This window comes from Antechinus flavipes, chromosome 3 (genome assembly GCF_016432865.1).
Source record: "Antechinus flavipes isolate AdamAnt ecotype Samford, QLD, Australia chromosome 3, AdamAnt_v2, whole genome shotgun sequence".
Lineage (NCBI taxonomy): Eukaryota > Metazoa > Chordata > Mammalia > Dasyuromorphia > Dasyuridae > Antechinus > Antechinus flavipes.
The window spans coordinates 256649241-256672291 of record NC_067400.1 but is presented as its reverse complement, the minus strand read 5'-3'; the positions used below and the strand labels follow the sequence as shown (position 1 = coordinate 256672291).

General features: G+C 33.8%; 1 long non-coding RNA gene across 1 annotated transcript in view; it reads right to left on the bottom strand.

Moving 5' to 3' along the window:
• Positions 1–23051, bottom strand: part of LOC127553893 (uncharacterized) — a 77061-nt gene that overhangs the window by 14262 nt on the left and 39748 nt on the right. Inside the window, exon 3 of the long non-coding RNA XR_007951838.1 lies at positions 14590–14640. This is a non-coding gene — a long non-coding RNA (uncharacterized LOC127553893). The remainder of the gene's footprint in view (positions 1–14589; positions 14641–23051) is intronic.

Sequence of the window (23051 nt, the reverse complement as noted above, 5' to 3'; positions counted from 1 at the left end):
ATGTTCGCTCGGCCGATCCAAGAGCACTTAATATTTTTCCAATTATTTAAGTCTGACTTTATTTGTGTGGAAACTTTTTTGTAATTTTGCTCATATAATTCCTGACTTTCCTTTGGTAGGTAGATTCCCAAATATTTTATGCTATCAACAGTTATTTTGAATGGAATTTCTCTTTGTATCTCTTGCTCTTGGATTTTGTTGGTGGTGTATAAAAATGCTGAGGATTTATGGGGATTTATTTTGTATCCAGCTACTTTGCTAAAATTATGAATTATTTCTAATAGTTTTTTAGTAGAATCTCTGAGGTTCTCTAGATATACCATCATATCATCTGCAAAGAGTGATAGTTTGGTTTCCTCATTGCCTACTCTAATTCCTTTAATCTCTTTCTCTACTCTTATTGCAGAGGCTAGTGTTTCTAATACAATATTGAATACTAATGGTGATAGTGAGCAACCTTGCTTCACTCCAGATCTTACTGGGAAAGGTTCCAGTTTTTCCCCATTGCATATGATGCTTACTGATGGTTTTAAATATATGCTCCTGACTATTTTAAGGAAAAGTCCATTTATTCCTATGCTCTCAAGTGTTTTTATTAGGAATGGATGTTGGATTTTATCAAATGCTTTTTCTGCATCTATTGCGATGATCATATGGTTTTTGTTTGTTTGGTTATTGATATAGTCAATTATGCTAATAGTTTTCCTACTATTGAACCAGCCCTGCATCCCTGGTATAAATCCTACTTGGTCATAGTGTATTATCCTGGGGATGATTTTCTGTAATCTTTTTGCTAATATTTTATTTAAGATTTTAGCATCACTATTCATTAGGGAGATTGGTCTATAATTTTCTTTCTCTGTTTTCAGCCTACCTGGTTTAGGTATCAGTACCATGTCTGTGTCATAAAAGGAGTTTGGTAGGACTCCTTCAATCCCTATTTTTTCAAATAGTTTATTTAGCATTGGAGTTAATTGATCTTTAAATGTTTGATAGAATTCACATGTAAATCCATCTGGTCCTGGGGATTTTTTCTTAGGGAGCTGATTGATAGTTTGTTCTATTTCTTTTTCTGAGATGGGAGTGTTTAGGATATTTACTTCTTCCTCTGTTAGTTTAGGCAAGCTATATTTTTGGAGGTATTCTTCAATTTCATTTAAGTTGTTGAATTTATTGGCGTAAAGTTGGGCAAAGTAACTCCTAATTATTGCTCTAATTTCCTTTTTGTTAGTGGTGAGTTCTCCCTTTTCATTTTTAAGACTAACAATTTGATTTTCCTCTTTCCTTTTTTTAATCAGATTTACTAAGAGTTTGTCTATTTTGTTGGTTTTTTCATAGAACCAACTCTTAGTTTTATTAATTAATTCAATAGTTTTTTTTACTTTCAATTTTATTGATCTCTCCTTTTATTTTTAGAATTTCAAGTTTAGTGTTTGACTGGGGGTTTTTAATTTGTTCCTTTTCTAGCATTTTTAGTTGCAAGCCCAATTCATTGACCTTCTCTTTCTCTATTTTATACAAATAGGCCTCCAGAGACATGAAATTTCCCCTTATTACCGCTTTGGCTGCATCCCATACATTTTGGTATGATGTCTCATTATTATCGTTTTCTAGGGTGAAGTTATTAATTATGTCTATAATTTGCTGTTTCACCCACTTATTCTTTAGTATGAGATTATTTAGTTTCCAATTATTTTTTGGTCTACTTTCCCCTGGCTTTTTGTTGAATGTAATTTTCATTGCATCGTGGTCTGAAAAGGATGCATTTACTATTTCTGCCTTACTGCATTCGAGTTTGAGGTTTTTATGTCCTAATATATGGTCAATTTTTGTATACATTCCATGAACTGATGAAAAGAAGGTGTACTCCTTTCTGTCCCCATTACATTTTCTCCAGAGATCTATCATATCTAATTTTTCTAGTATTCTATTTACCTCTTTGACTTCTTTCTTATTTATTTTGTGGTTTGATTTATCTAATTCTGAGAGTGCAAGGTTGAGATCTCCCACTATTATAGTTTTGCTGTCTATTTCTTCTTGCAGCTCTCTTAATTTCTCTTTTAAGAATTTAGATGCTACCCCACTTGGTGCATATATGTTTAATATCGATACTGCTTCGTTATCCATTCTATCCTTTAGCAAGATATAGTGCCCTTCCTTATCTCTTTTAATTAGATCAATTTTTGCTTTAGCTTGATCTGAGATCAGGATGGCTACCCCTGCTTTTTTTACTTCACCTGAAGCATAGTAGATTTTGCTCCAACCTTTTACCTTTATCCTGCATGTATCTCCCCGCTTCAAGTGTGTTTCCTGTATACAACATATTATAGGATTCTGGCTTTTAATCCATTCTGCTAACCGCTTCCTCTTTGTGGAGGAGTTTACCCCATTCACATTTATGGTTAAAATGACCAATTATATATTACTTGCCATCTTGTTAACCCTGGTTTATGCTTTTCTCCCTTCTTTCCCCCTTATCCCCCTTCCCAGTATTAAGCTTGTGAGCACCACTTGCTTCTCACAGCCTTCCCTTTTTAGTATCCCTCACCACCACCCCCCGCCTTAGAGTTCCTCCCCCTATCTTACCCCATTTCCCTCTCAGTTTCCGTATTCCCTTCCACTTAGCTAATTCCTTCCCTTATCACTTTTCCCTTTTTACTTTTCAATGAGGTGGGAGAAGTTTCACCATAGATTGAATATGTCTAAAATTTTTCTCTTAAAGCCAATTCTGAAAACAGTAAAATACTCACTATATTCATCCCCCTCCATTCTTTCTCTCAGATATAATAGGTTTCCTATGCCTCTTCATGAAATGTAGTACCCCCACTTTACTCTTTTTCTGGTACAATGTCCTTTCCACATCTAGTTTCTAGAACAAGGTATACATGTATTCTTTATATATCTTTATAGCTGAAATATAGTTCCCAAGATTAATCTTTACCTTTTTAGATTTCTCTTAAGTTCTGTATTTGTAGATCAAACTTTTTGTTAAGTTCTGGCTTTTTCATCAAAAATAGGTGAAATTCGCTTACTCTGTTGAATGCCCATCTTCTTCCCTGGAAAAAGATGCTCATTCTAGCTGGATAAGTTATTTTTGGTTGCATACCAAGTTCCTTAGCCTTTCGGAATATCATATTCCAGGCCCTTCGATCCTTTAATGTGGATGCTGCTAGATCCTAGGTGATTCTTATTGTGGCTCCTCGATACTTGAATTGGGTTTTTCTAGCCGCTTGCAGTATTTTTTCCTTCGTCTGAGGGTTTTGGCATTTGGCCACTATATTTCTTGGTGTTTTGATTTTAGGATCCCTTTCAGTAGGGAATCGATGAATTCTTTCAATGTCTATTTTACCCTCTGTTTCTATGACTTCTGGGCAGTTCTCTTTGATAATTTCCTGGAAAATAGTGTCCAGGCTCTTTTTTTCATCGTGCTTTTCTGGGAGTCCAATGATTCTCAGATTGTCTCTCCTGGATCTGTTTTCCAGGTCTGTTGTCTTCCCCAGAAGGTATTTCACATTCTTTTCCATTGTTTGATTTTTTTGGATTTGCTTGACTTATTCTTCTTGTCTTCTCGAGTCATTCAATTCCATTTGTTCAACCCTGATTTTCAGTGAGGTATTTTCTTCACTCACTTTTAAAAAATCTTTTTCTAATTGTTCAATTGAATTCTTTTGTTCTATGGAATTTTTTTCCATTTTGCCAATTTTGTTTTTTAGAGAGCTGTTTTCTGTTTCCAGTTCACTAATCCTATTTTTCAAGGATTTGATTTCTTTATCCACTCTCTCTTTAAATGAGTGGGATGACTTCTCCAGACTCTTTTGCCAAGCCTCCCTCTCCTTTTCCCATTTTTCTTCTAGCTCCCTTGTGAGAGCCTTTTTAATTTCTTCTATGAGGTACATCTGTGTTGAGGAACAGATGATCTCCTCCTTTGGGGATTCACCTGGAGACTGTCTGTTTTTAGTCTCCTCAGGATTGAGAGTCTGCTCTCCATCTGTATAGAAGCTGTCAAGCGTTAAAGTCCTCTTCAGTTTCTTGCTCATTCTGTCTAATAATCAAAGACAAACTAGCAAAGAAACAAAAGAAAAAACCTTTGAATGAAGTCTGCTTTCTTTGGGAGGGGGGAGGGGCTGGGTGATGTTACCGAGCTTCCTCTACAGACTTCAAGGGCAGCAGTGAGGCCCTAACAGGACAGTGATGGCTGTGCTGCGCCTGCGTTCTGAGATTCGAGAGCGTGCTAAAACACTGTGGGGGAGGGGTGGCCAGGTCCCGAGAGACTTCAGCTGTTTGGGGTTGTATTCTTCACCCCCCCCCCCCCCCGTGTTTTTAGCTTCTCTGCTAGGCTGCTGGCTTGCTGCCGGAGCAAAGTATCCAATCCTGTAACAAAGCTCTCCCCTCAGAGACTGCTGCGATCACACCCCACCCTCTCTCCGCTCTTCTTGGCTCTAAGCTGCCTTCCCTGCTCTCTCTGCCGCTGCCTGTCTGCCTGCAGTCTGCTTCCGATCTAAAAACCGTCCCCGCCCTTGCGCATCTCCTGATGAGTCTCAAGGATGGCTGCTCTTGGTAACTATTTGTAGGTTTTTTTTCAGTCAAGCATTAATTCAGAGGTCTATAATGAGATGGATAGTGAGAGAAAAACACGAAGTTTACACAGCTGTGTGCCTCCTCTCCACCATCTTGGTCGGAAGTCTCAAAATCACTTTGATATCAATCCCCATTCTCTTCTCCTTTCCCTCAGTCATTAGCAGAGTTGTTTTAATTTCTTCCACACACACACATTTTATTCCATCTCCTTCTATCTTCCCAAGAAGATGGCAATCTAAATCATCTCAATCATCATAAATTCAACATATAAAATCAGAAACTCATCTTTTCCCTCAAACCTGCTCTTTTCCAAATTTTCCAATTTCTTTTAAAGGCACCATCATTTTTCAAGTCTTCCAGGTTTGTAATTTCAGTATTATCTTCCATTCCTCATCCTCTCATATGCTATGGATTAGATAATCTGTTAATTTGGGTCCACATCACTATCCTCCTTTATCATTGTAAAAGATTCCTAATTGATCTCCCAGCCTCAAATATCTCTTTATTTTTTTTTTTTATCCATCCTTACATTTCAGCCAAAGCCATTTTCCTTAAATGTATATCTTACCATGACATTTCCCTACTCAATCAACTCCTATGGCTCTCTAGTACCTTTAGAGGCAAATATAAACTATCTTCACAACTTAGTCCCAAACCTTCTTTGTAGTCTCATTGTATTCATATTCCTCATTATCTTACAGTCTACCTAAATTTGATCTAGTCAACATGACCTTTTCTCTATTCTTCACTTATGATGTTATATTTCCCATCTCCAAACCTTTGTACTGGGTCATACCTTATCATATCATACCTTATCATACTTGACATGAAGTCTCTCTTGACCTCCATATGATAAAATGTTTCTTTAAAATAAAATAAAATGTATGCACCATCTTCATGAAGGTTTTTCTGATCCCTCTTTCAACTATGGTGCCTTCCCTTCAAAACTATCTTATATTTAACTATTTTGTATTTAATTATATATAATTATAGACATAATTCTTGTCTTCCCCATTAGAACTTAGCCATTTTCAAGATAAGGGCAAGTCATTCTTTGTACTTGTCTCCAGCACCTATTTCAGTACTTTGCAAAAAGTAGGCACTTAATACGTCCCTGTTGATTGATGATTGAGGGAAAAAATACAAAATAAACACAAAGTATTTAAGGAGAAAAGGAGAGCCCCAGCAGTTGTGGACTCAGGACAAAAGGGTAGTACTTGAATTGAAGGCTTCTGTGAGATTGAGGTGAGGAGAGAGAACATTCCTATAATCAAGGATAGCCTATAACAAAACTCAGGAATGGGCACTGAAGAGCTAGATGTCTGGGTTGTAGAGTGTGGAAAAGGGTAAAGTACAATGAAGTTAGAATGAAAATGGGCCAGATTTTGAAGACCTTTAAAAGCTAAACCAAAAAATATATATTTTATGCTAAGTACAATAAGAAGGCATTGGAGTTAACTGAGTTGGGAAGTGATATGATTAGATGCATTTTGAAATGATTTTGTCAACTGAATAGAAGATAATTTGGAATGGGGACAACAAATAATTTGTGTAAAAAGCAAAGGATTTCCTGCTAAAATAGGAGAGATGTCTTAGGTCCATTGTTTGCATATTCTGCTAGAAAGAATATAGCAAAGGGAACAGCTGCATATTCTACGTTGAAACCTGACACTAATTTGTACTCTTCTTCAGTCAGGTCCAATGGTACTAGGTTAGTTTCAAGTATCTAGTATCTTTATACTAGTATCTAGTATATAGATCTAGATACTATCTAGTATCCTTGTAAGGTCTATATCTATCACTAGGTTTATATAGCTATGTATAAACTCATATGTACACAATATAGCATATAAATTGCATATATTATATTATGTATATACTCAATATATGACATGCATATATTATATATATTACACACATACATTATATTGAACATATATTTTGTATATATATTTGATAATGATGTCCATAGTTAACTCTGGTGCCAAAAAAGCAGCAAGACTATGACCTCTTGTCGTTTTTTTTTGTTTTTGTTTTTGCTGAAACAGTTGGGGTTAAGTGACTTGCCCAGGGTTACACAGCCAGGACATGTTAAATGTTAAGTTTTCAGATTTGAACTCAGGTCTACTACACCAACTAGTTGCCCCTCACTTGTGTGTTTTGCTGAGGCTGACAAGTGAGCTCAGGAATTTGGAGAGTCTCAGCATTTTTATAATACACAGAGTTGAAATTGAAACCAAAGTATCTTAGCTTTGAGAGTACCATGGAGTTCATTTTCCATTTACCTTTAATTCTCACAGTACTTAAAATGAGTGTTATTGATTCATTTGAAAAAAACTGTGGAGGTGGCAGTGCTACTGATAATGGGATTAATTAGGATATCAAATTGAAAATGCCAACTGCTAAAAAATGTGTTCTAAATCAAAAATGTGCAAAGAGCTAGTTAACTTTATATGCTTTTAAAGGGGTGGGAGGGGTCAGAGAAAGAAAAAAAAATGCTATAGCAAAATGGAAAGCAGAAAATAGAACTTGAAATGATATTGATTTCTTTTTTGGCCAATAATCCCAGGGTTCTTTCTGCTATATAAGGGATTGTTCTTTCAAAGAGAATAGGCTACTGATCCAAGAAGGATGGCCATTTGCTAAACTTTAAGAGGAGTGACTCCACCCTTTGGAGCTCTCTCTTTCCATCTACTAAGTATATAGGAGTTCTGTCAACCATTCATTTGAATTTCTTGGGGTGGGATTTCTCTCCCCTCCAAAGCTGTGATACTTACTCATACAATGCATAATACACATGTGCTGTCTGGGGGAGCCCAAGCTGAATCTCAAGGTCCTCTTTACCTTTTCTCTCTTGGGTTTCATTTTCTTGTGCTAAGTTACCAAGGGACAGTTCTGAAGGGGAGATTTTTTCCAGTCATAGACTCAAGAGAATACTAAGCACTGAGAGGTCCAAGTTCTCTATAATCATCCATATGCTCTTGCAGTTGAATATTGAGAAAGAGACATAGTTTGCCAGAAGATAGGGTCTTGGAGAGAATTGTTCGAACACTGTGGTACCAAGATGAAAGTAACATTATTATGCCTTCATCCCACACAATATTTCATGATATAATGTTTTAAGTACCAATCTTCCAGGAGAATATAATATGAGTTGTGAAATATTATTTGTTTTAGAGGCAGTTAGATAGAATTAGATAGAATGTCTGGATTCAAAAAGAATTAGATAGAATGTCTGGATTCAAAAAGTCATCTTTATGAGTCAAATTCTACCTCAGATACTAGTTGTGTGAACCTGAGCAAATCACTCAACTGTGTTTGCCTTAGTTTTCTTCACTTGTAAAATAAGCTGGAGAAGGAAATGACAAAGCATTCCACTATCTGTGCCAAGAAAACCCCAAGTGGGGTCATGGAGTCAGAAATAATTGAACAGCAAAACAGCAATAACAATATATGTGCACTTAATATGATTACTTAAGAATTTTTTTTTGTAGAGGAAATAATTGTGTTTTACTTGACTCCCCAGCTTGTACATTGAATGCCTTTCTTTTTTTTGAAACATTTATTAATTTTATTTTTAATTTATGAAGTAAGACAAACATTTCCATAACATACAATTAAAAAAGATGATTTCATATGAAACTATCAATCTATTATGTATGACTTACTATTCCTTTTAATATATAATAAAGTTCTTATATTAATTTTCTTTTTTCTTCTGCCCTCCCTCCTCTGCTCTAGAAATGGCTATCCTTAAACACAAATATGTGTGTGTATACATGCAGAGATATGCGAAATTATTTTATATATACTTTTATTAATCTTCCTCTGGATGTAGATGGAATCTTTCTTCACATATCCTTCATGGCAAATTTGGATATTTATAATAATCAAAATGACAACAAAGTAGTTCTTAAAACAATATTACTGTTATTGTATATAATGTTTTCTTGATTCTGCTCAATTTGCTCTTCATAAGCTCTCTTTGGGGTGGCAAATGGCTAGATATGCCTATCAATTGATGAATGGCTAAACAAGTTGTAGTGTAGGATTGTGATGGAATACTACTGTGCTTTTAAAAATGGTAAGCTTGATGATCTCAGAAAAACAAGGAAAGATGTATCTTTCTAATCCCTAGACTTGTTCCAGAATTAAGCTCTGAATGATTTTTCTCTGAGACTCCAGAGTGGAAGACATAAACAATAAGAGACAAAGGGAAAAAGCCTTGTCTGTCTCTTTTTAGGTCAGGCTCCCTTAGAACTGACTCTACCTAGTAAGCTTCAGCTCAGAGCTGGGGCCCCTTAGTGGAAAAGAATATTCCTGTCCCTGGGCTGACACTATCCTTTGTTACAAGATAGTATGGATGGAACATTGGCTGTGGAATCAGAGGACCTGGCTTTAAATCCCACCTCTGATGATTTCCATCTTGAGCACATTACTTAGGTTATTCATCTATAAAAAGAGAAGGTTGGTCTAAATGATGTCTGAAGTTTCTTTCAAATCCAGATTTGTGGGTCTGGGGAAGGTTGATAGGGCTAGGGCTGACAGTCACTGGAAGCATTAGCAATGTAAGGAAATGCATCAAGATCTAAATTCAGAATTAAATCTAGCATCTATGAAATTTAGCTTTGCCTATAGGTAATAGAATGAAGTAACTTTTTTGTCCCTTTTTTTCCCTTTCCCTATCTTTCTTTTTTCAAGAATTGGTCCTTAGGAAAAAGAATTGGGAAAATTGGGGGACTTATTTGTAAAATTTACTTGAACAAGTTGTCAGATATGCTCTCATTTCCAAATTGTGGGCCTGAGTTTCTGACAACCTTTAGTTTTTCTCTAGTCTAGAGACTGGAAAAGAAATGATAATCTGATAACATTCATTAAGTGCATCTCACTTTTCTTTGTCAAATAACCTTCTGCAAGACATTGGGAAAGTTCATTCTGTATTAATTAATTAATTAATTTGTTTGTTTGTTCATTCATTTATTTATCTATCTACCTACTTATTCATTCATTCATTTATTTATCTATCCATTTATTTATTTATTCATTCATTCACTTATTTATTTATTTATTGCTTACACCATTAATTCAAAGAGCAACGATGGGATTCCTTCCATTCATACAATTCATAAATCCTCCATTAAACCACTAGGTGGCACAGTAGATTCAGAAGGACCTGAGTTCAAATTCAACCTCAGATACTATGTATAATATTTCTTTCTTCATCTGTAACATGAAGATAATAGCATCTGTGGGGTGCTGTGAAGAACAAATAAGCTAATATTTGCAGATTTTTTTGTAAAATTTAAAGCATTCTAAAAATGCTAGCTATTTTGATGAGATGTACTGGCTCAAAAGAGTCATCCCCTGGTGGATAAGCTTCTTGTGATGAGCTTCCAGGAACTTAATGAAACTGGATTTGATACAACCGACACACAGATATATCCACAAATTCTATTTAAAGCTATTTCTATTTGGTAAGACCTTCCATAATTTGTGCTCCACTCGCATATCATTAAAAAGAACCTCAGGTCATCTCCACACCACAATGAGGTACCAACATAGAACTGAAGGGAGGACCTTAATTATTACTAGGAGGCAATAATTCATGTTAACAGCTGAATGTTAACTAGTTCTCCAAATAAAAATATCCGTGTGTGCCTTGGACACTGCTTTTAGAATTCAGTTTTCAAAACTTGATTTTAATTTCTTTTCCAGAACATTTCTCCAACAATACCTAAAAAGTCTAACTTGCTAGCAAATGACTATTAAAGGCTCTACTTGCTGTGATGAGGAACTCATTCATAGTAAAAGGCAATAAAATACAACATGATATGGCAAACTTTTCTTTAGCATTTACTGTGAGTCAGAAGACTTGGGTTCAAATTCTGTCACTTACTGGTTTTGTGACCTTAGACCAATCACACAAGCTTCCAGTTGCATTTTCCCCATTAGAAGAGGATTGGCCTAGGTAAACTTTGAGGTCCTTTTCAGCTGCAAATCTATGGAAGTTTTGGGCTACTAATTGGAAGAGACATTTTGGATACAGTAGTATCTCTACCCTTAAGAAGCCTGAAAGCCTGTTCAAAAGGTAAAGTATCGACAAAAATACTTCAATCTTTTATAATAAGTAAAGATGTACTAGTAAATCATTAACAATCAGCTCTTTGGAAAAATGCAGACATGGCATTTTAAATTTAATACGAACTATTAACATTTTCAGCATCATTTCCTTACTTCTAAACAACCACCAAAATAATAAATCAGTCCTTTCAACATTTCTCCATTTTTGAGGTGCCAGCTAGGTGGCATAAGAGACTATGGTTCTGAAGTCAGGAAGAGTACTTTTCCTTTATTCAAATTTGGTCTTAGATAAGAGCTGTGGGACTCTAGATTCATCACTTGACCCTGTTGGTTCCAATTTCCTCATGTGTAAAATGAGCTAAAAAAGGAAATGTCAGACCATTCCAGTATCTTTGCAAAGAAAACCTCAAATGATTAAAGAGTCAGCAGGGATAAGAAAGACATATGTGTGTGTGTGTGTGTGTGTGTGTGTGTGTGTGTGTGTATGAGACTGTATGTACACGTGTATATCTACATATGAACACATAATATATATCTTTTCTTAATTGTAGCTTGCTTGAGTGAAAGGAGGGGATGAAAGAGGGAAAAAAGAATAAAATAAATAAAGTGTGCAGCAGACAACCAAAGAACAATTTAAAAGGAAGTAAAGAAAAAAGTAGGCATATATAATTTCTTCTACTAATACATATATTTTCTTGATCTGGTAATTTGTTGTTATATATTTTGAATCCTCCCTGATGTTCTGCTGGGCATGTGACAATGTTCCCTTTTGTTTTGTTTTGTATTTCTTTTCTGTTAATTTTTTTCTTACTGTTTTTTCAAATAAAATAAAATTTTTAAAACCCAAATGGGATCACAAAGAGTTGTTCAAAACTGAAAAATGACTCAACAACAGCAATGAGGTATAAATGCTTACAGTAAAATATTTAACAACAAGTTGTCACTAGCTAGTTTGAGCTGGCTGCAGCACACTCTAAGATAAATACATTAAAAAGTTACAAAAGAAATTGCTCAGTGAGATTTGAGAATGAGATGTTAAATATTGCTATGAATTTCTTCTGGTCTAGTTTTGAGCTCAGTGTCACAAACATTCAACAAACACATTTCTATAAAGGGAAAAGTTCACAAGAATGTTGACTAAATCAACAATCTGTTGAAAAACTAAATATAGTTATAACTGATTTTGAAATACCATCAACTGACAAAAATTTATGTCAATAGAGGAAATTTAAGAATACAGATTATGACTAGTATTTGTGTCTGTATCATAATAAGTAGACACCTAGGAAATTTATATGAATGACAGCTAAGCGATTCTTAACATTGTTGTTAATTAACATTAGCAATAACTTATTCTTTCCTTTATAAATTTTATTCATTCATTTATTTATTTGGTGAGGCAATTGGAACTGCCCGAGTCATACAACTGGTGAATGTTAAATATCTGAGGACAGATATGAGCATATCAGGCCTCCTTCAGAACCTTCTGCCTCCAGGTTCAATGTTTTGAATCTGCACCATCTGGCTGCCCCTAACATTATTTTTTGTTGTTGTTTTATTTTGTTTTGTATTAATTTATTGAATGATATTTTTAGTTGCAGATTTACCTTTCTGGCTCTGTTTTGTTAAGATTTACATAAAGAAGGGAGTTCTCATTTCAGTTGATATAGTCACAGAATGTCCAAGTATAAAGGAGGTTTAGAGATTTTTTCTTTGCAACTATATGTGTGAATATCTTCTTCAATCAGCTTGAGAAGATTATAGGATCTTGGCCACTGGATGAAAAGAACTGACACCAGACAGATAAACCAAACTCCAAGAATTCAAATGAACAATAACCCTGAAGAAATATTATGCCTAATGAGACCTGAATAAGCACTAAGAAATAAAAAAGAATTTCCAAGCTCTGCATTACTGGAAATTATGAGGTTATTTTATTACATATACTATATGTGTTTCCCACATCTGCACCTTTACCATTATTGCAATCTAAGTTTGAACTCACTCTTCTTTTAGACTTTGAGGGTATTAATGGGAGAATGAGCCCCACAGTTATAAGAGGAATGTTTCACACCTCCTGTTCTTACTGTATCATCTTAATAAATGCCTTTGCTAAAGTTTACAAAGTCTACTAACTAATTTTAAATATGAAGCACATTGTAACGGGGACTCATAAACTGTAGTAGGAGCCACTACCTCCAGGACTATCTCTAGAATGCAGGATAGCAATCTCTGAATTTTAGTGAACTAAATGATTAAAAATATCCAGAGATGCATAGATAAAGATAGCTGTCAATCATCATTAACACTACAAAGAGACATTTTAATAACTGGTTTATTATAGTACAGATTAGGCTCATGATATCCAATGAACCAATAAGCTCTAGTAGAATTCCTAAAACTCTTACATAGTCTTCAGTTATATCAGCAAGAAGGATATTGTTGACATTTTTCAGTAAACAAAAGGGAACATAAAAATTTATATCAAAAAATTAAAAGCAAAAGAGAAAGATCTATAGATCAGGAAATACTTGAGCTAAGCTGATATTTCAGACTGGAATTCTGTGTAGAGTCAAAAGCAATCTAAAGCAAAGTTCCTATCCTTTTATTTATTTATCTACTTATCCCTTCATTTATTTATTTGCTCATTTATTTAGTTGCTTGTTCATTCATTCATTTAGTTAATAAACTTGCAAACCTCTAAATAGTTGTAATACATATTGGGGGGGGGATGAGTATTATGTCATACACCCACTGACAAAAATGAGGAAGAGGGTGGGATTTCAATCTTTGGGGAAAATTCCCTTTATCATGGTAGTCCAGACTGATAAGAAGGGAGAGAGAAAATACTCTCATATTCAATCTTACCCCAGAATCAGGACAACATGAATAGATCTAAGGTAGAAATAAATCCACCAAAGCTGGAGAGGCTTCTGTATTTATTTTCATCAGAAGAATTAGAGTAGAGCACCCAGGAAAGTATATTTGCCACTTTGGAATCTATGTGTCTTCTGTAGTTTAGAGATAGAGTTATTCTTGGTAGTAGATCAAGGTAATATAAGGTCATGCAAATCATAGTATCTACATCTGGAATGGACCTGTCCAAAGTATCCAGTGCCATTTTACAGATGAAGAAGTTTGACCTTTAAAAAAAATGTTGTATGTGAATGATGATGCAAAAATCAAAGAACACCATCTGCTGGTGTCCTTTAACCAGAGGAAGCCTAAGAAAAGCCAGTCTGCTCCCCAGTAGCAATATACTGCAAATGAACATATGCTTGCATCCTAACTTTTAAAAACTGCAAAGTGATAAAAAGAAAATGTCCACTTCATCACATGGTGTTATTCATAGACATGAGATTTCTACAGAAATATAAAAACAAACTCATACTCCTAGGTTACTAATGAAAAGCATATCTTCTTCTTGAGGATTCAAAATTTCTGCTACTTCCTCTTTTTCTGGACAAATGATTGAAAAGGTTGCATTTGCTTCCCAGTTAACCATTTCATACAAACATCATTGAGCAGGGGTCGTTTGATTTACTTTGCAAATATTCAACAACAATAACAACAATAATCAACTCTTGTTCATGTCATGGATGTGAGTGGGAAGGAACAGTCAAGTAAGGAAATGTTGGTAAGATAAGAATTCTGTGCTCCTTGAAGCTGCTCTAGTAGCTGGGAGGGCCTGGTAGAAGCATTGGTCCTTGGCAATACCACTGATTAGGTTAACACTTTAGCCATGATGATTAACTATTTCCTATCAATCTAAGTAATAGAGGGATTGGCATAAGACTATATAAGATGGCTCTTCTCAGAATTGTCATGATAATCATCTTGATAAAGAAGACATTGAAACAAGCAATTCCTTTTGTGATCTGGTAACACAGAAAAGCAAAATAATACTGGGACAAATAAGAAATAACTCACCTGCTGGAAATGTTTCAGTGCAGCTGGCCTTGACCACCAGAGCAGGTATATCTTTGAGGCAGAAATGGTGAGAATATGGTCAGTACCATAAGGTCTGAGATTGTCATATCTTTCTTGTACCGACAAATGAATCTGACTGGGTACATTCTTAGGGGAGCATGTCTCTATGAGAAAGGAATGATCTTTGGGAGTTAGACCATTGGAATCCGGGATAAAGACTCAACTCTGATCATGCTATATTTGGCATTTTGAATCTTTTGTAACTAATATAAAATGAATACATTCTCCCACAGTTTTTGGCAAAAAAGTTTTTTAAAAAGATTTTTATGAAACAAAATGATACATGGGAAATAAAAGCAGAAAAAAAAAATAAAGTGTAACAGAAATTCTTGATACCCTTAATCAGCTCTTTAAAGTGAAAGTCAAAAGTTTAGAGTGGTACAAGTAGTAAAAATAGCACTCCCAAAAATTTCCATATCAATCAAAAGACTGGCAGTCTGAAAATTACAAATTAAAAGTTCTTAATGGCTCCATAGCTCCCTGTGAATTTCAATAGGGAAAACTACATCTTTATATTTACAACATCTACATTAATTTTGTCATTTTCTTTGATTATGAACTTAAACAAAAGTGTGATTCTGAAGAGTTCTTAGGTTTCTTTGGATGCCAAGGAGAAGTGGAGTTTCATGACACAAAAAAGGCTTTAAAAGTCCGATATAGACACTTGAAAAGAAAAAAAAAATTAGAGAGGAGATAACCCTTAAAGGAAAATGGAAAATTTCTAGATATTTAAAGGAATCAAACACAATGACAATGCAAGCTGGAACAAATGAGAAAAAAGTTTTACATACCATTAAGATAAAGGAAAACAGAATAGTTACAGCAAAAGTTGCTGAAACTTTAGCTTACCTATAAAGTTATAAAATAGCACGTATGGTTAAAGATTTTTTATTTTTGGCTTAAGCACTTTAGTCAGACAGAAATTACTAATGAAACTCTTTTAAAATGTTTCTTCAATACAATCATGATCCCTTCTCTCTTAACAGAAGGCATCACATTTTTATTAAAGACTAGACTACCAAAGGTACTTTATTAGGTCAATTAGATGTTTCCATACTTTATACAAAACATTCATAGCTTGTTTCACTTAAATATGTACATATGTGTTTGTGTGTGTGTGTGTGTGTGTGTGTGTGTGTGTGTGTGTGTTTAAAACCAAAAAAAAAAAAATTGGTCAAAAACATATGCCAAAATAAAGAACAATTTTCAATTGAATGATTATTGAATAAATGCCCCAAAAGGATCTTTATGTTTGTTGATATTGTCCAGCCTTTGACACAGTTCCACACTTAAGGTGAGACATGGTGTGTGGGAGGGAAGAAAAAGGAAACCAGGCCTGTAATTTCATTAGTATATGGAACTACCACTATCTTCTTCTGCCAACTCAGATTAGCACCTCCTTTACAATTTACAGTCTTGACTGAGAATTGAGAATTGATTGCTTAGTCATATACAACAAAAGAATAAAAACAAATAAAACAAACCCAGTTTACATCTGCATTTGATTGCATGAATGACATCATTATGTTTCTCTATAGAAAAACATACTAACAATTATTTCACCTTGTGGAGATTGTCTCCAGTGATAAGAAAATGTCATTTAGGCTTAGTTTAAGAATGCTAATTTGCCTTGAGGAGATTGAAGTTTTTCAAGCTTGAATTCAAATATTAAATTGACTTTGTCTTTTTTGGGAAAGACATATTGAATACAAAGTCAACAAGATGAAATCTAGAATTGAGTATGTTCAGAAATTGAATGGCAGTCTAAAGTCAATACATGATGGCAATGACACATTTAAAGCCATTAACACATACACAATAATAGTGTTAATATATACTTTAGAAAGTAAAATGGAATCAAGAAGATGTACAAATAAAATTCCATAAAATTTCATAAAAGTTTCAACAAAGATATATTAACACTTTTTCATCAAAAAAAGAAGTGGATTAATAGATGTTCTCAGAGAATAGAATAATCAAGTTAAAAGTTTGCAGAAATATTTTGAGAACATATCTTACTTCACAAGCAATAGTAAAAGTGTGGAGTAGATATATGGCACTGGTTCATATGGCACAAGATGTGCCAAATTTAACCAAAAATAGTTTACCTCCAGATGGATCTCATGAAACAGTTAAGACCTAAGAGTGAAATCAAAAGGTCCTCCCCTGGGCAACACTTACATAAACCTAACAATGTGTCATCAAAGAAATATCAAACAAATGGCTGTCATGCAGATTTTATTACATTTTATCACACATATTATCACAAACATATGGGTTTGTGACAGCAATACAGGATCAGTGGTTACTTGCCACCAGAAATTACATAAAAACTATCTTAAGGGGGTTAAATATATTTATTGATGAATACTAAATAATAAAATGGTAGCAGGACAAATGACTATAGTAATCTAGTGTTTGATAAACCCAAAGACCCCAGCTTTTGGAATAAAAACACTGACAAAAATTTCTGGGAAAATTCTAGGAAACTAGGCAATCACCTACACTTAACACCCTATATCAAGATAAGGTAGAATTAGTTTTAGACATAAAGAGTAATATTATAAGCAAATTAGAAGAACGAAGGATAGTTTACCTCTCAGATCTGTGAGAAGGAAGGAAATTGTCAACAAAAAAGAACTGGAATTTATTATTGAAAAAATAGATAATTTTGATTATATTAAGTTAAAAACTTTTTGTACAAACAAAACTAATGCAGATAAGATTAGAAGGGAAGCAATAAACTAAGACAACATTTTTACATTCCAAGGTTCTAATAAAAGGCCATATTTTTAAAATATAGAGAGAATTTACTCAAATTTATAAGAATTCAAGTCATTCTCCAATTAATAAATGGTCAAAGAATATGAACAGAAAATTTTCAGATGAAGAAATTAAAACCATTTCTAATCATATGAGAAGATGCTCTAAATCACTATTAATCAGAGAAATGCAAATTAAGACAACTCTGAAGTACCACTACACACCTCAGTTCAGATTGACTAAGATGACAGGAAAAGATAATGACAAATGTTGGAGGGGATGTGGAAAATACTAATACATTGTTGGTGAAGTTGTGAACTGGTCCAACCATTTTGGAGAGCAATTTGGAACTATGATCAAAATGTACATATTCTTTGATCCATCAGAAAGGACCCATGTGTGCAAAAATATTTGTGGCAGCCCTTTTTGTAGTGGCAAGAAACTGGAAACTGAGTGGATGTCCACCATTTGGAGAATGGCTGAATAAGTTATGCTATATAAATGTTATGGAATATTATTGTTCTATGAGAAATGATCAGCAGGATGATTTCAGAGAGGCCTGGAGAGACTTACATGAACTGATGCTGAGTGAAATGAGCAAAATCAAGAGATCATTGTACAAGGCAAAAAGTTTATATGATGATCAATTCTGATGGACATAGTTCTCTTCAACAATGAGATGATTCAGGCCAGTTCCAATGATCTTGTGATGAAGAGAGTCATCTATTTCTGGAGAGAGGACTATGGGAACTGAGGATGGATCACAATATAGCATTTTCACTCTTTTTGTTGTTGTTTGCTTGCATTTTATTTTTTTGATTTGATTTTTCTTGTGCAGCAAGATAATTGTATAAATATGTCTGCCTATATTAGATTTAACATTTATTTTTACCACATTTAACATATATTGGATTACTTGGCATTTAGGGGAGGGACAAGAAGGGGTGAAATTGGAATACAAGAGTTGCAAGGGTTAATGTTGAAAAATTATTCTTGCATATGTTTTGAAAATTAAAAAGCTTTAATTAATAATAATAAAGTAGTAGAAACTATATATCATTTAGCATCTGCCAGATGTCTAGAAAGACACCATCAAATGGCTAGAATTATACACCAGAATCTTATCTCTAAAAATAAATAAATAAATAATAATATAATCAACAAATTCCCATAAGATAAACAATAATCTCCAAATTACTTTGGAAATACAACAAAATGTAATGGAGCTGGAGCATGATGACAGACAGAATTATTACCCTCAATTTCTTAAATATTTTAAATAAATATCTTCATAATTATAATCTCCAAACTACATAGAAAGACATTCAAAATATGGAAGCTTAGTAGAAAAAATCAAAGTCAAGTGAGAACATGCCATTGCTATCATTCCATATGATGTTGGGATTATTTTAATGATGTTTTCAGTGACTCTGTAGAAGATGAACTTACATTTTAATATTCTTCTTCCATCATAAAATGCATTTTACCCATCTTTGCAAATAATCTTAAAGATAATATATGAAAATAATAACAGAATAGAGATTTCTTCTTCAGTCATTTCTATTTGTGTTCCATTACAAAAATGGGGAAAAAAGATAATGTTAATGATACTAATGGTAGAAAAAGTAAATAGCATGTACACTCCATTATACTTATCTAATGTAACTAAAAGCAATTCATTTCTGACTGGAACCTATGAAATAACTAAGGTCCAAGAACAGAACCAAAAGGCCCCCTCTGGGTGACATTCACATGAACTAATACAACAACATATTAGCAACAAAACATCAAACAAATGGCAGAGTCATGAATATTTATTTATGAAAAATAATGAAACGTCAGCTTAATAAGCTTCAATTTAGCAACCAATGAAGATATTTAAAAGAAACAATAAAAATTGTGCATCATATTGCTGTAGCCTACAAATTTTAGTACTTATCAAATACCTAGCAAAACATGACATAGTGATTAGAATTATACTTTAAAAAGTTCCTATCTTCCAGAGGCTGACAGATGACAAATCCACACGCTGCAAATATAGACTTCAAAAAATCCTTGAAAATTCAACCAATTAAGCATATTGGAATTGGAATTTTATTAAAGACCAAACTATTGCCCATAATTATCTTGCATTGATCCATAAAAACATAAGAATGGTAGTTGTAATATTTATTGTCATACCAAATATCTTTAACTTCCTTGTTACCTGGTACAAAAAGTTTTCAAAATATATAGACTTAGTAGGAAAAAAATCAAATTCATGTGGGAATGGTTTGAGTACTTATCATTCCCATCATCTTGTCTGTTAAGGAATTTGTACCAAGGATGTTTTCAGTGAGCCTACAGAAGATGAATTTATATCCTAACACTTCCTAAAATAACTGCTAAAATAGTTGTTTTATCCAACTAAATATTTGGCCAAGGATATTAGGTATAAAGGAAAATAAAAGATTAAAGTGACTTAAACCAGGACAACTTCTACTGAATCTCATTGAACAAGACAAGAACAATGATATTTCTAAAGTTTGAGGTTTTTTGTTTTTGTTTTTTGCAATTTAGAGCTAGCAAAACACTTTACATACTTTTCCCCCCATGTGACTATCACTACTTTGTGTTACCATGTCAAACCCTTTCCAGAATCTTTTCCCCATTGTCTCAATGTCCACTACTTGTGGTTTCAGTGTCTCCAGCTCTTACTCACTGGGGCTTCCTACTCCCTATATCTAATGAACACAAATCTGAAAAAATATGACTTTGTGGAAATAATCATAATAACAATACATATTTATGCAACTATTCAAGGTTGTATGAACCTTATATGTATTAGTTTCTCTGATTCTTAAAACAACTCTGTGATATAGGTCTATTATTATTACCATTTGGAAAGAGGGGAGTTGGACCAAGTCTATAATTTTTATACACGTAGGATATACCTAGTCAGGAAAGTGCCAGTACTGATACGGATCTCCACTTTCTCTGCTACTTAAGTCTTGGAGAGTTCCTAGAGTTATGTAGCAAATTGTCAGAGGAAAGATTTGAACCCAGGACTTTATGATTTTGAGAATAGCTTTTTATCCATAATACCATAATGCCTATAGAAATGAGGCTCCGAAAAATTATGTGGTTCATCTAAGTCACAAAGCTAGAATGGGTCTGAGATGTGATTAAAATCCATTTTTTCCTAATAGACATAGCACCTGTCTAATAGCTATAACACTGCACCTCTACAAGTCATAGGTTCTTAATTTGTTTTGCATCATGGTTGGTAAAAAAAAAAAAAAAATTAGGAATAATGTTATTAAATAATTGAAAACACTGTTAAATTTCAGTTAGCAGTTGGTAAAAAAATAAGGATGGATTTTTTTCCCTAAGTTCATTTTCTGTTCCTGAAATATATCCAGAGACCTCATCCCCGGACTGAAGGTTAATAATTTTTACAAAAGAAATAATATTTTGGACTATATATTTTTTTAAAAAGGTCATTTGATCACAAATTATAATGGCCTACAGACATATTTTTAATGCAGAAAGAATTCCATGGGTTTTATTTTTATATTTTCAAGACAACATTCATTTCTTCCCAACATTTGCCTGTGGTTCAAATGGTTAAAATTCCAACTCCTGGAATTTTCCTTTCTGTGGGTGGAATGAAAAGCAGTTCAGGTTGCAGAACATTCTTTAGCTTTTGAATGTGTTTTGATCTCTCAGCTCTGGGAAGGCCCAAGAAAATACCTACTGCTACATTTTTTTTTGGCTCTCTAGGATTAGATACTAGTCAATAAAAGGGTAAAGGTGATGAGAAAGGAAGAGTCCTTGGTTTCAGTGTAACTTTCAAAGTCAGCATGTTAATACAGAAATTGTATATATGCTATAAAATATAAATATTATATGCTAATAATAAGTTAAGTAATAGAAAGGGGGAAGGGAACAAATATTAAACAGCTACTATGTGTCAGGCATTGTCCTAATTGCTTTACAAACACTATGTAATTTGATCTTCACAAAAGTCTTGTGATGAATGTGCTATTATGATCCCCATTTTACATCTGAGGAAACTAATACAGGTTGAATTGCCTTAGTGACTTGCCTAGAATCACTGGGCAAGTATATGAATTCATATGTATATTCAATGTATATGAAATATATGAAATAAGTATATGAAATAAGATTTGGACTCAGGTCTTTCTGACTCTAGATCCAGTTAATTATTTATGTTACTACATTACCTAATATTAGCTTTTGGACATTAGATATGAAAATGCTAACCTCTGTGTGACTTCTTTACTTGATCCCCTATCTGAATTTAATTCAAGTGTTTCTGACTGGAACTGAACAACTTTGACTCCTACTCCTTTTTGACAGCAAGAAATTATAGGAGAGAGCATACAGTTTGTCACAAAAATGTCAAACTTTGACTTTAAAAAAAGGTGAAAAAATGGGGAAGTTCAGAATTTAAAATACAAGTTTTCCTGATAACTTACTTAAGATATCAATAGCAACAACAGAACTTGCCTTTCTAAAACCTTTTGTCAAAAAAACTAGTCTGCTGGCTAAGACATGATTCGAATGTTTAGAGAAATATTTCCCCAGTATTAGAACAAAAAGAATCTATTCATTTTCTTTCTGACCCATTGGAGTAATTGATTTATCACGTGCCTTCCTCTGCAGATAGGTAGTTATCCTATCTCTTTAATTTTCAGTTGATATGAAACAGACCTTATACATTTCTGCATATATAATTAAAAATAGTAGTACCTATTTTATATAATTAGAAATTTTTTTACATATATTTGGACTTATCTGCTTAATGAGTAAAGGAACTAGAATCATAACACAAAAAGATTTAAAGCTATGTCACTTTAGAAGTCATCTTAGTCCAATCCCTATATTTTATCAAAAAAGAAACTGAGGCTTAGAAAAGCTAAGAAACTTTTCTAATATCACACTGTTAGCTAACAGCAGAGCCATGATTCCAGCATAAATCATGGGATTATAGATTTAGAGTTGGAAAAGACATTAGAGGTTGTCTAATCCCATCCCATCATTTTATAGATAAGGAAAGTGAAGCCCAAAAAAACCCTAAAGAACCAAGATCCTAAAAATAAGAATTAAGTTTCACAGTTAAATTTGAACTCAGATCCTTGGACTTCCAATAAATGCTTTTCATTTCCACCACAAAAAATTAGATACCTCCTCACACGTAGCAATTATTGGAATGTGAGTATGAACTTCCTGCAAGATTCATACCATTGATCACTAGGATTGATTTGATCTATTTGTATACTGGTCAATGTTTCCTTCTCTCTACTTCAAATTCATCTCTCCTCAGGGTTGAAGAGAGACAGGGATCTTTGGGAAAAGATATATGAACAGTTAGACTCCCCAAATTCCCATGAGGCAAGAGAGGGAAAGGACAAAGAAGAAGCTCTTGCCCAACGGATGAGGGGTAACAGAATGTATTATAGACTCCTAAGTTGTAATAGATGGAGGGGGACATTTCAGAAATGTTTTCAGAGAAGTTTTCTTCTCCTAACACCAAGTTTAAAGAAAGAAACAACACAGAAGATAACATCTCTCAGATATAAAGTATATAAAAGCATTTTCCCCCACAACCATCCTAAGAGGTAAGTAATACTAGT